We start from the raw sequence: 15884 nt of genomic DNA, 5'->3' as shown, positions 1-15884 counted from the left end.
TGTTGTTGGTGATGTGTGAGACAATGTTGGATAGCCTTCACTATCCCTGAGCCTGAGATGTGTAGACGTGTGTCTTGTGCAGTGTTGCTGTGCAATGTGAGTGACCAGCCCAAAGGGGGTGTATTGTAATTGTGAATGTGTCTATCTTCATATATGATTTGGGCTGTGTACACAGTGAGGGATGTACTTGGTGCCCAAAGCATGACCCCTGTATGATGTGGATAACGTGCTATGATCTGTTGTTAAGGTTGATGGCACAGGTAGGTGTGGGTACTTATGGTCAGTTGCTCCAATGCCAGTGTTGAATTTATGCTTCTTCGATGATCAACAACAGCAGCAGGACATGAGTGATGGGTTCCATGGAGGCATCAGACACGTGAGGCTGTCTGCAGGTGAGTGTCTCCCTTTATAGTCCCCGTTTCTGCTTTGGTGTTTGAACCATCATATTGGGGGTGTGCAACCTCATAATAAGTCCTGCAGCAACTCAGGCTCCGCCGCCTGCTGGTGCTGCTTCGTGACCATGGTGGTCTGTGCTGCCTGGCAGTGCTGGCAGGACCACACCGTTCTTTGCTTCATAGGCCTGCTTGACTCATAATCCGGCGTTCTGACCACCATCCCGACAGCAGTCGGACTGCCACTGCAGCCATGGCAGTCGACAGAACCCCAAACTTGTAATGAGGACCTCAGGCTCTTGAAAGTCACCAGGAAGCTGCTTCCTTCTATATTGGCGTCATCCATCCTATCTAAAATGGACTATTGCAACATGTCATATGTGGGCCTGCTAAAATATTTCCTGCATAGATTGCAGCCGCTACAAAATGAATCTGCTCGACTGGTTTGGGCTCTCAAGAAATATATACCTATTTCTAACGAACTGGCAAAATTGCACTGGTGCCTTTCCTGAACAGTGTCAATTAAAAAGCTCTCTGTCAGTGTCAGAAATCACTTTATAATCATGGCTAGCTCTCTTATATGGCATAATTGTTTGCCTGGTATCAGTCAGCATGGGATTTGAGATCCCAGTATGCTCATATGATCAAAATCCTGAAGTTCAATCAAGCTAGTTTCAGAGCATCCAAGATGAGACTAAGGACTGAATTTAAGAAAAGTGGCGCTGCATCCAATATAGCGCTGCTTTTCTTGCGCCCCCTTAGTGCCCTCCTAATGCCACCATGTATGTGCGGTTTTTAATTTACAGTTAGGGAACTAGTGTCAACATTTTTTATGCTAGTTTGGCGCTTTGCAGGATTAGCACCAAACAATTTAAAGCTAATCCTGCAATGCACATTGAAGCCCATTGGAAAACAATGGTGTGCATTTTTTAACGCCTGCTCTGTGCAGGCATTAAAAATGCTGCTAAAAACGGCGCAAAGAAATCTTCAAGATTTCATTGCACCATTTTTTCGGCCCCCCCAAATGGGGAATGCCCTCCTTGCATACATTATGCCTGGTGCAGGCAAAATGTGGCGCATGGGGTTACAAAGTGGCGTACCACTTTATAAATTTTGTGTGGCATTTTTACCACATCCCCACATTAGCGTAAAAACAATTATGCTAATGTGGCGGTATATGGCGCTAGGCCCTTCTTAAATTGGGGTCTAAATCCGAAAGAAGAAATCTTGATTGGGCTATGGTTTTTGGTCCAAAACCAACTTTTTTAGTGGGACCTCATCCAATAGCTATCTGAATTCAAGAGGACTTCCTCATATACGTCCTGCAACCTTGCTCTGCTGGAGAGTTTCAACTTTCATTTTCAAGTCCCAAGGTGAAATATTTGACAGGAGAAACTGAACAATGTAGCTGACCTCTCCATCACAATCTACCCTAAAATTCCTTTTTGGTCCCAGTCAACTACGATCATAGACTATCATTGGTACTTTACTTTTTCTTGGTGCATTTTTATCTCTACTTTTACTTGTTGGATTTTGTTGTTTTGGCATCATTTTGCTTATTAACCCCTTCGCTGCCAATCCTTTTCCCCCTCAGGTGCCAGGCCTTTTTTTTAGTTATTTGGGTCAGTTTGTGCTGAGGCTCTCATAACCTTTTGTCCACATAAGCGACCCATGCCAAATATGCGTCCTTCTTTTGCAAAATCCTAGGGATTCTACAGGTACCCAGAGTTAGTGGGTTCCCCTGGAGGAGACCAAGAAAATAGCCAAAATACACCACAATTATTTTTTTTTAAATGGGAAAAAAGGTCTGCAGAAGAAAGCTTGTGTTTTTTTCCCTGAAAATGGCATCAACAAAGGGTTTGTGGTGCTAAAATCACCATCTCCCCAGCTTTTAGAAACAGGCAGACTTGAATCAGATAACCACATTTTTCAAGACAACTTTGGCATTTTACTGGGACATACTCCAGTTTTACAATTTTTTGTGCTTTCAGCATTTTTCCAGTTAGTGACAGAAATGGGTGTAAAACCAATGCTGGATCCCGGGAAGCTAAACATTTCTGAAATGTAGACAAAAGTCTTAATTCAGCAAGGGGTCATTTGTGTAGATCCTTCAAGGTTCTCCTACAGAAAGTAACAGCTAAAATGAAAAGAAATTGAAATTGAGGTGAAGAAAGAGCCATTTCTGTCCACGTTTTCTTCTATAACTTTTTCCAGCTATGTCAGATTTTTAAAAGCAATATATTATTACGTCTGCTGGACACTTCTGGTTGAGGGGATATATAGGGCTTGTAGGTTAATCAAGAATCCTAGGTACCCAGAGCCAAAAAATGAGCTGCACCTTGCAATGGGTTTTCATTCTATACCTGGTATACAGCAACTCATTTGCTGAAATATAAAGAGTGAAAAATAGGTATCAAGAAAACCTTTGTAATTCCAAAATGGGCACAAGATAAGGTGTTGAGAAGCAGTGGTTATTTGCACATCTCTGAATTCCGGGGTGCCCATGCTAGCATGTAAATTACAGGGCATTTCTCAAATAGACGTCTTTTTTACAAACTGTCTTACATTTGGAAGGAAAAAATGTAGAGAAAAACAAGGGGCAATAACACTTCTTTTGCTATTCTGTGTTCCTCAAGGCCTAATCCTCGTGACAGGAAACCCGACATGGACATATCACATTTTTACATTGAAATCTGACGTGTTTTTTGCAAAGTCCCCAGCAGCAGATTTTGGCCTCCAGCTCAGCCGGCACCTAGGGAAACCTACCAAACCTGTGCAATTTTTAAAACTAGACACCTAGGGGAATATAGGATGGGGTGACTTGTGGGGCTCTCACCAGGTTCTATTACCCAGAATCCTTTAAAATCCTCAAAATGTGGCCCAAAAATCACTTTTCCTTACATTTTGGTGACAGAAAGTTCTGGAATCTGAGAGGAGCCACAAATTTCCTTCCACCCAGCGTTTCCCCAAGTTTCCCGATAAAATTGGTACCTCACTTGCGTGGGTAATCCTAGTGCCTGCAACAGGAAATGCCCCAAAACACAACGTGGACACATTACATTTTCCCAAAGAAAACAGAGCTGTTTTTTGCAAAGTGCCTAGCTGTGGATTTAGGCCTCCAGCTCAGCTGGCACCTAAGGAAACCTACCACACCTGGCAATTTTTAAAAACTAGACACCTAGGGGAATCCAAGATGGGGTGACTTGTTGGGCTCTCACCAGGTTCTGATACCCAGAATCCTTTGCAAACCTCACAATTTGGCCAAAAAAACACTTTTTCCTCATATTTTTATGCCAGAAAGTTCTGGAATGTGAGAGGAGCCACAAATTTCCTTCCACCCAGCGTTCCCCCAAGTCTCCCGATACAAATGGTACCTCACTTGTGTGGTTAGGCCTGGCGTCCGCAACAGGAAACCCCCCAAAACACAACATGGACACATCACATTTTCCCAAAGAAAACAAAGCTGTTTTTTTGCAAAATGCCTAGCTGTGGATTTTGGCCTCCAGCTCAGGCTGGCACCTAAGGAAACCTACCACACCTGTGCATTTTTGAAAATCAGACACCTAGGGAAATCCAAGATGGTGTGACTCGTGGGGCTCTCACCAGGTTCTGTTATCTAGAATCCTTTACAAACCTCAAAATTTGGACAAAAAAACACTTTTTCCTTACATTTCGGTGACAGAAAGTTCTGGAATCTGAGAGGAGCCACAAATTTCCTTCCACCCAGCTTTCCCCAATGTCTCTCGATAAAAATGGTACCTCACTTGTGTGGGTAGGCCTAGTGCTCGCAACAATAAATGCCCTAAAATACAATGTAAACACATCACATTTTCCCAAATAAAACAGAGCTGTTTTTTGCAAAGTGCCAAGCTGTGGATTTTGGTCTCCTGCTCAGCCGGCACCTAGGGAAACCTACCAAACCTGTGCATTTTTGAAAACTAGACACCTAGGGGAATCGAAGATGAGGTGACTTGTGGGGCTCTCACCATGATCTGTTCCCCACAATCCTTTGCAAACCTAAAAATTTGGCCAAAAAACACTTTTTCCTCACATTTCGGTGACAAAAAGTTCTGGAATGTGAGAAGAGCCACAAATTTCCTTCCACCCAGTGTTCCCTCAAGTCTCCCGATAAAAATGGTACCTCACTTGTGTGGGTAGTCCTAGTGCCGGTGGAAGGAAATGCCCCAAAACACTACCAGACACATCAAACTTATCAAATACAAAACTACCTGTTTTTGCGGGGGGCACCTGTGTTTTTGGTACTGGGCTCAGCAGCTATACAGGGAAACCTACCAAACCCAGATATTTCTGAAAACTAGACACCCGAGGGAGTCCAGTGAGGTGTGACTTGTGTGGATCCCACAGTGTTTTCTTACCCAGAATCCTCAGAAAACCTCAAATTTAGCTGAAAAATCACATTTTTCCCACAATTCTTTGTGGGATACCTCACTGGGACAACTTCCTACCAACCAACGTTCCCCTCAGTCTCTCGGTAAAAATGATACCTCACTTGTGTAGGTGGGCCAAGTGCCTGTGACAGGGAAGAGACAAAAACATGTTGAAATTGAGGGGGAACCAAAGCGGGTCCAAAAGGGCAGATTGAAAAACAACATTGTTAGGCTGACAAGTGTGGCAGAATTTTTTTTCGGTATAGATGAGACAATGGTGGGTGGTAGGAACTTTGTGGATTCCTGCAGATTCCGAAAGGTTCCATCACAAAAATGTAAAATAATATGTGATTTCCTGCAAAGTTGGAGATGTGCAGGGCATTGTGGGTAAGAAAATGATGCAGGGTGCATCGAAGCATACCACCCTGGACTCACCCATATGTTTAGTTTTCAGATGTGTCTAAGTCTTGTGGATTTTTCTACATGGCAGCATCCCAAAGTCCAAAAAGAGCAGCCTTCATCATTCCAAGTGGGATGATTTTGAGAATTAGCCAAGCTCTAATGGTCCACATGTAAAACCAAAACCCAAAATAATCAAATGTCCTCTAGCTTGCCATGGGATAAGATGTTTTAGTGTGTGGGGTGAGAGCTGAAAGACTGTTACCCCCTTCATCAGATGCCACAGGGAGGACAGGGGGGATGGACGGGGCGGGGTGGAAGGGGAAGCACCCCACACCATTTTCTTACCCACAATGCCCTACACATCTCCCCTTTGCTGTTTTAATAACAGTGTTCCAGCAACAGGATCATGAATAATGGCAGAAGAACAGTGTTTTGTTTGCTTTGTGTTTGCTTTGTTTGTTTTCAATAAATTAATCACAATTTAGTTGAAGGCAGCCATTCAATAATTTCAAATTGTTGATATTCTCAATTTCCTTCTCCACATTTACACCTCATGGCGATGACTATTGTTAAGGTTATACCTACTTGGAGGTGGAAGCTGCTTGACAAACAAGACCAAGGCCCTTATTACACCAAACTCGTACCGCCATCTGACCGCCAGTGCGGCCAGAACACCCTCGGCACTATTACAAGTTTCCCACTGGGCCGGTGCTCGGAAACAGCGTTTCTGCCCACCAGCAGAGTTGGAAACAGGGCCTTAAGATTGACGCTGGCTTGTAATCGAGCCGGCGGCAATGTGGCAGTACGGCAAGTGCAGCAGCACTCCTGCACTTTCCACCTCCCATAATTCAGGCAGTGGGAAGCATGACAGGGCAATCCTTGGGGGCCCCTGCACTGCCCATGCCAAGTGCATGGGCAGTGCAGGGGCCCTCAGGGGGCCCGACTCCCCCATTCCACTAGCCTTTCCAAGGCGGTCCAACCGGCATTAAAAGGCTGTCAGAATGAGGAGTCGTAATCCACAAGGCAGCGCTGCATGCAGCGCCACCCTGGTGCATTCCAACTGCTGAGACCTCCAGGCTGTCGACTGGCGGCAACCTGGTAGTGTTGGCGGTCGGACTACCACGACTGCGGCGGTCCGACAACCACCACAAGTCTGGTGGTCTTAAGACCACCGAGACTCGTAATGAGGGCCCAAGCCTGTGGGCACACTGTATGTTTAATGCTGAGGATACTGGTAGATTCTGTAGTTTAGGAAGAAAGGTTTGACAAAGTGAGACTGGATCAGAACCTTCCATCCCCTCAGCAAACCATAAATATGTAAGCTATTTTGGCAGTTTCTGTTTTCTAAATATTCGACTTGATTTTGAAGCAAGGAGATCTGCAATTGAAGGTGTGGAACTGTGTGAACTGTGGCAGTGAGGTCTTTGATGCGTTGCTCAGCAACTACCATTCTTTCTTCCACTTTAGACCACCTATCACCTAGGCTTTGAAGTTCCGCATTGGTCTCCCCCATACAAAGACATAGAGCTCTAATCTCCTCCAAAATAAGATCTATGGAAACTGAAGAAGTGGATTTTGTAGAAGGAGGGTATTTTTTAGTCTCTTGGTCCAAGCTTTCCCTACTGCCTGCGAAAAAGTAGCACCACCTGAGGATGTAAAAGAGGTGGAATTTCTTGCAGTCAATGTGGTTGTGTCCTTAATCTCCAGTTGTGATGCCCAAAGTGAGAGTGAAAAAATAGTTGATTTAGAAAAGCAAGGAAATGCTTTATAACGATGTTGAAATCCTATTGGTCTGGTCATATATCAGTTGACAATTACTCAATAGCATGCAAATTGAGAAAAGCACAACAATACCTGTGTATATAGTGAGACACTGTGTTGTTGATTTAAAGTAAGTCAAGTTACAAGCTTTATAATGTGTTAAAGTAAAATTTGTTTTACTATTATTAAGAAGGAAGTCTAGGAGGAGGTATTATACATTTATGCATTGAGAGACATCAATTATAAATCTTCACAGTAGTTTTAACAGAGGCAAGAGTCTATTTCATATTAGTGAATGCTTGTTTCATATATGTTATATTGAGTATCAGTTTACATGCTTTAGTAACCTGAAATGGTGTAAAAAGAAGTGATGTAGCGAGAAACCTACAGAATAAATATTCAAAATCAACAAAATTGGAGCTTCATTAGATGGCAAATGTAGGCGGATGCAGGTCCTTCATGAACATTCCAAAGCAGCCTCTCTGTCAGGAGATGTGTGCTGTGAAGAAGAAGAAGAAGAGCATGTTATACTAAAGAATGCATAAACATAGCCACAAAAATCAATCATTACATTCTAGTGCACTTTGCATTGCCTCCGGAGTGAAGAATGGCCATCGGTATTTAGAAAAAACATCACCACAAGAGGAATACTCCCATTATTCTTTGGAGAGCTAACAGGTTGCTGCCATCCTCAATGGGTGCAAGCATGCCTTATGCACAGTTTTCACATCAAATTTTGAATTGGGCATGCTGCAGTGATATTATCAATGATGTCATGGAAGTTGCTATGAGTAATGTAATATGTGGGGTAATTAACAGTGCATGGCGAGGGGATGACTTCTAGTTAACTTAGGGCAAGAGTCATAGTTATTTGAGATAACTATAAATATAACTGGTGAATTTCTGTGTTTTCTGTTTAAACCATTATGGCGCTCATTACAACCCTGGCGGTCGGTGATAAAGTGGCAGTAATACCGCCAACAGGCTGGTGGCAACTACCACCAAATTATGACCATGGTGGTGAGAACTCCCATAGACAGCCACTTTACCACACCGAACACCAGGGTGGAAACAACAGCCACCACGGTGGTATCCGCCTACAGCCAGGTGGAAGACAATGTTCCACCCACTGTATTAAGACACAGTAAACCGCCACCTTTTCGGGGGCAATACCAACAACATCAAAAGCCAGGTGGAAACACAGCACAGAACAGAAAGGACTCACCTTTGGAGACACAGAGAACAACCACGCCGTATGGTGCCCAAACTTCAGATATTCCTAATGATTTTCTATGTCCTGCTCCAGCACGAACACCAACAACGGAAAAGACAACCATGGTGAGTACAGCCACCTAGCACACAGGCGAGGGAGGGAGGAAAAAGAGAGTGACACACACACGCAACACACCCACCCCCACCCCCACACCATACACACAATCAGCTGCAGTAAGAAAACATTTTAACCCCATACCCCTGAGGAATAATGCAAGGACTACAGGAATGTGATAAAGTGAGTGTAATAATATAAATACAGTATAAATAAGAAAATTAAATCTAATGATATATACATATGTACAGTCCAAGGCCCCACTTGTCACCTGTACCAACATGGATAGAATACTGCAGGGGCATCAGTTAGAAAATAGGCAGGTACCTCAGGGGGACGGGGGATGGGGAGACCTCAGCTGGCAGATGGAACAAGACCACTGGTTCTGTAGGGGGCAACATGTCCTGTGCTTAGTCCTGGGGAGTGCAAGGCCACAATCACTTGAGTGGGTGACTTTCCCACTGGTTCTGGAGGGGGCATTGTGACTTATTCTCTTGATCCTGGGGAGGCTGGGGCGGGTGGGTGTCTTACCCACTGGTTCTGGAGGGGGCAGCGTGTCGTCTGCTCTTGATCCTGGGGAGGCTGGGGTGGGTGGGTGTCTTACCCACTGGTTCTGGAGGGGCATTGTGCCCTGTTCTCTTGATCCTTGGGAGGCTGGAGTGGGTGGGTGTCTTACCCACTGGTTCTGGAGGGGGCATCGTGCCCTGTTCTCTTGATCCTGGGGAGGTTGGGGTGGATGGGTGGGTGTCTTATCCACTTGTTCTGGAGGGGGCAGCGTGCCTTGTTCTCTTAATCCTGGGGAGGCTGGGGTGGGTGGGTGCCTTACCCACTGGTTCTGGGAGGCAAGGGTGCCCTGTGCTTCTGATCCTGGGGATTGCAAGGTCACAATCTCACAGCTGGGTGTCATTCCCACAGGAGTTGTAGGGTGCAAGCCACACAGCAGCCCATGGAGGCAGGACTACATACCGTCCGCCGGTGGTGACGGCTGCTCAGTGGTGCTGCTGCTGATGGTGGGAGGCTCCAGTCCATCCCCTGTAGCCTCGGACAGCAGCCCACTGCTGGTGGTGATGGTGGCTCCAGCCCATCCCCTGCAGCCTCGGACGGCTGCCCACTGCTGGTGGTGGTGCTGCTGCTGGTGGTGGTGGGGGGGGGGAAGCTCCAGCCCATCCCCTGCAGCCTCGGACGGCTGCACAACCATGGTTGGTGGTGGGTGCTCCGACTGAGTCCCTGCACCAGGCCCCTTGTCCTTCCTGGCAGCACTTGGGGCAGCCTCCTTGCAATTCCGGGAAGCACTTGGGGCACACTCCTTGCCCTTCCTGGCACCACTTGGGGCAGGCTCCTTTTTCTTCTGGGAAGCACTTGGGGCAGAGACCTTGCCCTTCTTGGCAGCACTTGGGGCAGGTTGACTTTCTTTGAGGATGGCTGGTGCCCTGGATCCTTTCCCACCGCGAGTGGGTGTGGAGACTACTGGGCCCGTGGACTGAATGGATGATGTGCTTCCATGGGGTTTTGCCACCCTGGCCAGACGTGAAGGACGGGGGACAGAAAAGGTCAATGGTGGAGAGGAAAAGCTTCTTAGGGACATTGGGGCGGGAAGAGGGAGAATGTTTGGGAGAGGAGGAAGAGGGAGTAGTTGCAGGTGGTGTCCGCTGTGTTTGGGTGCAGGTGCATGGGCTAGATGCTGTTGTGAGGTAGATAGCTGTTGGGTGTCTGAGTGCTTGCGTTTGTGTACCTTGGGAGGGGGTGGCAGGCACAGTGGGAGGGGACACAGGGGACGTGTGCATGGCTGTTGTAGAGGTGTCTTCCAGTGAGGTGTGTGTTCTGCTAGGTGTTGTGGTTATGCTGGTAGTGGATGAGGATGTAGTGCATGCAGGTTTGAGTGTAGATGCAACTTGGAGGGAGGTGGAGGAGGAGGGGGACACAGTGGAGGCAGTGGATTTTGGTATGTCTGCATCTGGATGGTGTTTGTGTGAGTGCCTGTGGGATAATGTGTGGTGCTTGTGTTTGCCTGTGCCACTCTTGTGTGTTACCTTGTGTGAATGCACATCTGCCTGTGTGCTTGGGATAGGTTGGGGTTGAGGGAAATGGGACTGGGAAGAGGAAGTTGGAGGGGGAAGGGTAGAAACAGAGACAATGGCTTCCATTAGAGAGGAGGCCAGAGCCTGGATTGATCTCTGTTGGGTCGCCAAGCCAGTGTGAATGCCCTCCAGAAATGCATTTGTCTGTTGCATTTGGGCTGCCAGCCCCTGGATGGCATTCACAATGGTTGACTGCCCTACAGAGATGGATCTCAGAAGGTCAATAGCCTCCTCACTCAGGACAGCAGGGCTCACTGGGGCAGGGCCTGAGGTGCCTGGGTGAAGGAGATGCCACCCTCCTGGGTGAGTGGGTACGGGCAAATCGATGAGGGGCTGCTGGGAGAGCAGTGCTGGTACGGGGATTGGTGGTTGTACCTGTAGCTGGAGTGGCCACAGAAGTGTCCGCCACCACCAGGGAGCACCCATTGGAGCAGGTATCTGTCTCTGAAATGTTCCCTCCAGTTTCCGCCATGGTGCTCCCCTTGCCCTCCGTCCCACTGGTGCCCTCAGCATCGGTGGACTCTGCCTCCTGGGTCCTGTGGGATACAGCTCCTTCCGTCACCTGTGCCTCTGCTCCTTCGCCAGATGAAGCTAATGCACACAAGGACAGGATGACAAAACAAAAAGGGGGGAAACACTTGGTCAGTGGCTGCACCAACACCACCGTTGGCGTACACACCACCGTCACACACAGGGAACAGCCCTACGCACTATGCAATGCACTACCAGTTATAATGCTAGCCACCAAGGCATGGGGAGGGGCACATACCGCCAAATGCAGCACACCTTGGACCCACGCAGCCCTGACCAGTTATGGATGCCTACAAGCTAGGTAGCAGGATCATCACTTCCTAACCCTGCCCAACATGGGACCTACTCTGCAATGTCAGGCCTGGCCTGGGGGCACCCACTGACACACATCCCCCACTCGGGTACCCCCGTACCATGCACAAGTAGTGATGATGGGCACTGTACTCACCCCCTTGTGGCTGCTGTGATGCCCTCGAGCTCCCATCCAGCCGCAGATCGGCCACCACCAGTATGCGGACCATCAGGGGGGACAGGGGTCGACGGGCACCCCTTCCTCATTGGGAGGCCACCCCCAGCTGGGCATCTGCCATATTCCATGCCCAGTGTCTCAGGTCCTCCCACCATTTCCGAAAGTGGGTTCTCCACCTGCCGTAGACCCCCAGGGTCCACACGTCCTTGGCGATGGCACGCCATATACCCTTATTTTTATGGGCGCTGACCTGCAGGGAAATCCACACAGGAAATGGTATCATTCATGCCATCCTGCCTGTTACAGTTATGGCCCTTCACATCACCATTTGTACACACAGGGCCCAGCACACAAGCTGCACGCCACCCAGGGGACATCCACCACCCCCTCTATACGAGGCCTTCACACACATCATTCCATGCAATCATGCCACATGCATTGTGCTCACAGTGTACTCACTTGTTGGTCTGGAGGCCCATACAGCAGTCCGTAATGGGGTAGGACCCCATCCACCAGTCACTCCAACTCCACTGAGGTGAAGGCAGGGGCCCTTTCCTCAGTCACATGGGCCATGGTAGGTTCCAGACACAAGTCACAGCAGCATATGCAGTGTAGGTCCGCTCCTGTTGAAGGTCAGGTAGCAAGTGAGGGATCAGTTAGAAAACGGCGGTCACGTCCGTGGCAGTGTATACTGTCACTGCTGGCGTACATCACCATTGGCCACTGTGCCCCATAGGGCCCAATAATAACCAATGAGAAGTTGCATGATGGTTCCCGACCGCCTCCTGCAACGGCGCACAACATCAGTGGAATTACCTCACTTCCACCTGTGCCTCCACACAGGAATGGTGTATGCCATTTCAGGGGGTGGCAGGCCCTGGATAATAACTGCACAACAGTTCAAAATAGGACATACTGGACAAATACCACTTATACATTACAGATTAACATCATGCATTGTACTGTTGTGGCTACAATGTTTAGTTTGTGACCGGCTCCTCAATCTTTTGTCCCTTAGACTGCAAATGCTGTGGGTAAATAGGAGGTGGAGACATACCCCAGTGTACAGCCCCTTGGTGGACTTGGCAACAATGGAGGACAGACACGTTATCCTCACCTATAGACTTGACAGGGCCGCAATCACGGAGCTGTGTGCCCAAATGGAACCTGACCTGATATCTGCGATTTGTCCCCCCACTGGGATCCCCCCTTGTGCAAGTCCTATCTGTGCTCCATTTCTTGGCAACTGGTTCTTTCCAAGTGACAGTGGGCTTTGCAGCAAGAATGTCACAACCAATGTTCTCAATAGTCCTGACAAGAGTGTTGTCTGCCCTGATAAAACACATGTGCAGCTACATTGTTTTCCCCCAGATGGAGGATTTGACCACAGTGAAGGCTGACTTCTGTGCAATGGGACATATCCCCAACATAATTGGGGCAATAGATGGAACACATAATGCATTCCCCCCCCAGGCAAAATGAACAGATGTTCAGAAATCAAAAGAGTTTTCACTCCATGAATGTACAGATGGTGTGCTTGACGGACTAGTACATCTCCCATGTCAATGCTAAGTATCCAGGGTCTATGCATGATGCTTTTATCCTGAGGAATAGCAGCATCCCAAATGTGATGGCCCAACTAAAGAGGCACCGAGTGTGGCTAATAGGTGAGCCCTGGTAGAATTTGCTGTATGGGTATGGTGTGGGCCATATATGATAGTGTGTGGCTAATTGTTGTCCCTCGATATTTGCAGGTGTACAGGTTACCCCAACCTATCATGGCTACTGACCCCTGTGAGGAATGCTAGGACAGGGGCAGAAGAATGTTACAATGAGGCACATGGGCTAACAAGAAGGATAATCAAACGTACCTTCGGCCTCCTGAAGGCCAGGTTTCGGTGCCTCCATCTAACTAGTTGATCCCTATGCTACTCACCCAAGAAGGTCTGCCAGATAATCGTGGAATGCTGCATGTTGCACAACCTTGCCTTGAGATGCCATGTGCCTTTTCTGCTGGAGATGGCAGTGTGGCAGCAGTGGACCCTGTGGACAGTGAGGAGGCAGAGGATGAGGATGAGGACAGCAGAACTGCAGTGATACGACAATACTTCCAATGAAACACAGGTAAGACACATTTCATTGTCATTTTTTGGATTATCTTTGTCACTGGCATGCTGTTATTTCCCACTTCTATTCCCACTCACTATTCCCTTTGGCAACTCATTTTGAAGATGTTGGTGCCTCACTATCGCTCCTGGTGTGATCACTGCAGCCAACTGCAGGTCTTTACTATGTGAACATTTCTGTACAGGTGAATTGCAATGTTTCAACCTCGTTAAACGAATACGTACTTAAAGCATCTGACATACTCCATACTTGTATTTTTTCAAAGTGTGTTTATTGACGTGCTAAGAAGAAGAGGGGCAAGTGCAAGGGGATGGGGTGATGATGGACGAACGTCCAGGGTATTGTTCCATTCTATTTGTAGCACAGGTTCATTGTCCAAGGGGACATAGGAAGGGGAGCAATGGCAGATCAAGGTGGACAGGGTGACAGAGTGGGACACAAGGTTGACAATCAAGAGAGTCTCATTTCCTGGAGGGGGTCTTGGCAATAGTCTCTGGCTTCTGCCAGGTGCTGGTAGCCTGTTGGTCCTATGGCCTCCTGTCCACTAGCGGCAGCGGAGGTGGAAGGCAGTTCTGATGTCTGACTAGTGGCAGGGGCCCGCTGTTGGCCATGTCTGCCAGCCCCTCTGCTGTGAAGACCAGGGTGGTGTTGATGGCCTGCAAGTCCTCCCTGATCCCCTGGTACTGTCCCTCCTGCATCCGCCTGTTCTCATGCATGTTGTCCAGGATCTGGCCCAGCGTATCCTGGGAATGTTGGTAGGCTCCTAGGATCTCTGCAAGTGCCTACTGGAGAGTCGGTTCCCTGGTCCTGTCCTCCCCCTGGCGCACAGCAATCCTCCCAGTTTCCCTGTTGTCCTGTGCCTCTGTCCCCTGAACCATGTGCCCACTGACCCCAAGTCCCTGATTGTCTTGGGTATGAGGTGGGCCCTGGGGTCCCTGTAGTGGTGGACACATTGCTGATTGACATGTCCTGGGGACAGAGGTATGGGTACACTGGGTGGGTGCTGTGGTGGTGTTTCCTGATGGGGAGGCTCTGTGGTGGTGGGTGACTGGGCCTGGGTAACCGGCTGTCCAGAGGTCCCTAATGGGCCAGGTTGGTCATCTAGATCCAGGCGGCCAGAGTTGCTGTCATCACTGTGGGCCTCTTCTGTGGGGAGACTGGATAGTGCTGGCACATCTTCGCCACTGACATTGGCTGGGGTACCTGTGGGGATGTAAATGCAGTGTTATTGTTTCTGTGTGTTACATATTGTGCATCAGTGGGTTGCCCTCTTTGTTTGTATTTGCTCTGGCAGCTTTCACTTGTGTACGTTGGTGTGTGGTGGTATGATTAGTTCTCCCTAGTGTTCATGCATTAGTGAAAGGTGTCCATGCAGGTCTGTGAGTGGTGTCCATGCATTGGTATGGCATGAAGGACTTGGCATTGGGATGAGTGATATGTGATGGTGGGGTGTGAGGGAGGTGGTGGAGTGATGGAGTGAGGGTGGCGGTATTTGATGGCATGCAGGTAGAGGGGTGATAGTAGTATAGAGTTGACTTACCAGAGTCCAGTCCTCCTGCTACTCTGGCCAGGCCCTCAGGATGCATGATTGCCAAGACTTGCTTCTCCATGTTGTTAGTTGTGGTGGAGGAGGTGAGGGTCCACCGCCAGTCCTCTGTACAGCGAGTTGGTGTCTTGCTGCAGTGGAACTCCACCTCTTTCTGATGTCGTCCATTGTTCTGGGGTGCTGTCCCACTGCGTTGACCCTGTCCACGATCCACCGCCATAGCTCCATCTTCCTAGCAATGGATATCTGCTGCACCTGTGCTCCAAATAGCTGTGACTCTACCCTGATTTCCTCCACCATGACCCTTAGCTCCTCCTTTGAGAATCTGGGGTGTCTTTGTGGTGCTGTGGGTGCTGTGTGAGTTGTGTAGGTGAGGGTGTGTAGGGTGATGTGTTGGTGTGTGTGTGATGTAGGGTATGTGAGTTGTATATGGGTGTGAGTAGTGTGTGACTCTGGTTGTGTCAGTGGTCTTGCTGTCTCTTTCTAGTGGCAGTTGTTTGTAGTAGTAAACGATTGTGGGTGATGTGGGTGTGTGTTTCATAGTGGTATGGGTGTGGTGTGTGTATGGGTGTCAGGTATATGTTGTTTGAATTGTCCAATGTGGTGTTGTTTTGTTTGTGTGTGAGTATTTTGAGCACGGCGGTATGTACCACCAATGGTTTACCGCCATTGAATGTCCGCCGTGGTGATTCGTGGGTCATAATGTGGTGGGCGTAGTTCTGTTGGCGTAATGGTGTGGGTTTGGATACCCCCAGTTTATTACTGACCTTTGGTGTGGCGGACTTGTGTCTGTGGCTGAATAGTGACGGACTGGTGTATGTGTGTCATATTATGGTGAACGGGTATCCGCCGCGGCAGCGGTA

This window comes from Pleurodeles waltl, chromosome 4_1, assembly GCF_031143425.1.
Source record: "Pleurodeles waltl isolate 20211129_DDA chromosome 4_1, aPleWal1.hap1.20221129, whole genome shotgun sequence".
Taxonomy (NCBI): Eukaryota; Metazoa; Chordata; class Amphibia; order Caudata; family Salamandridae; genus Pleurodeles; species Pleurodeles waltl.
The sequence above is the reverse complement of the archived record's forward strand: the minus strand, read 5'-3'. Positions refer to the sequence as shown.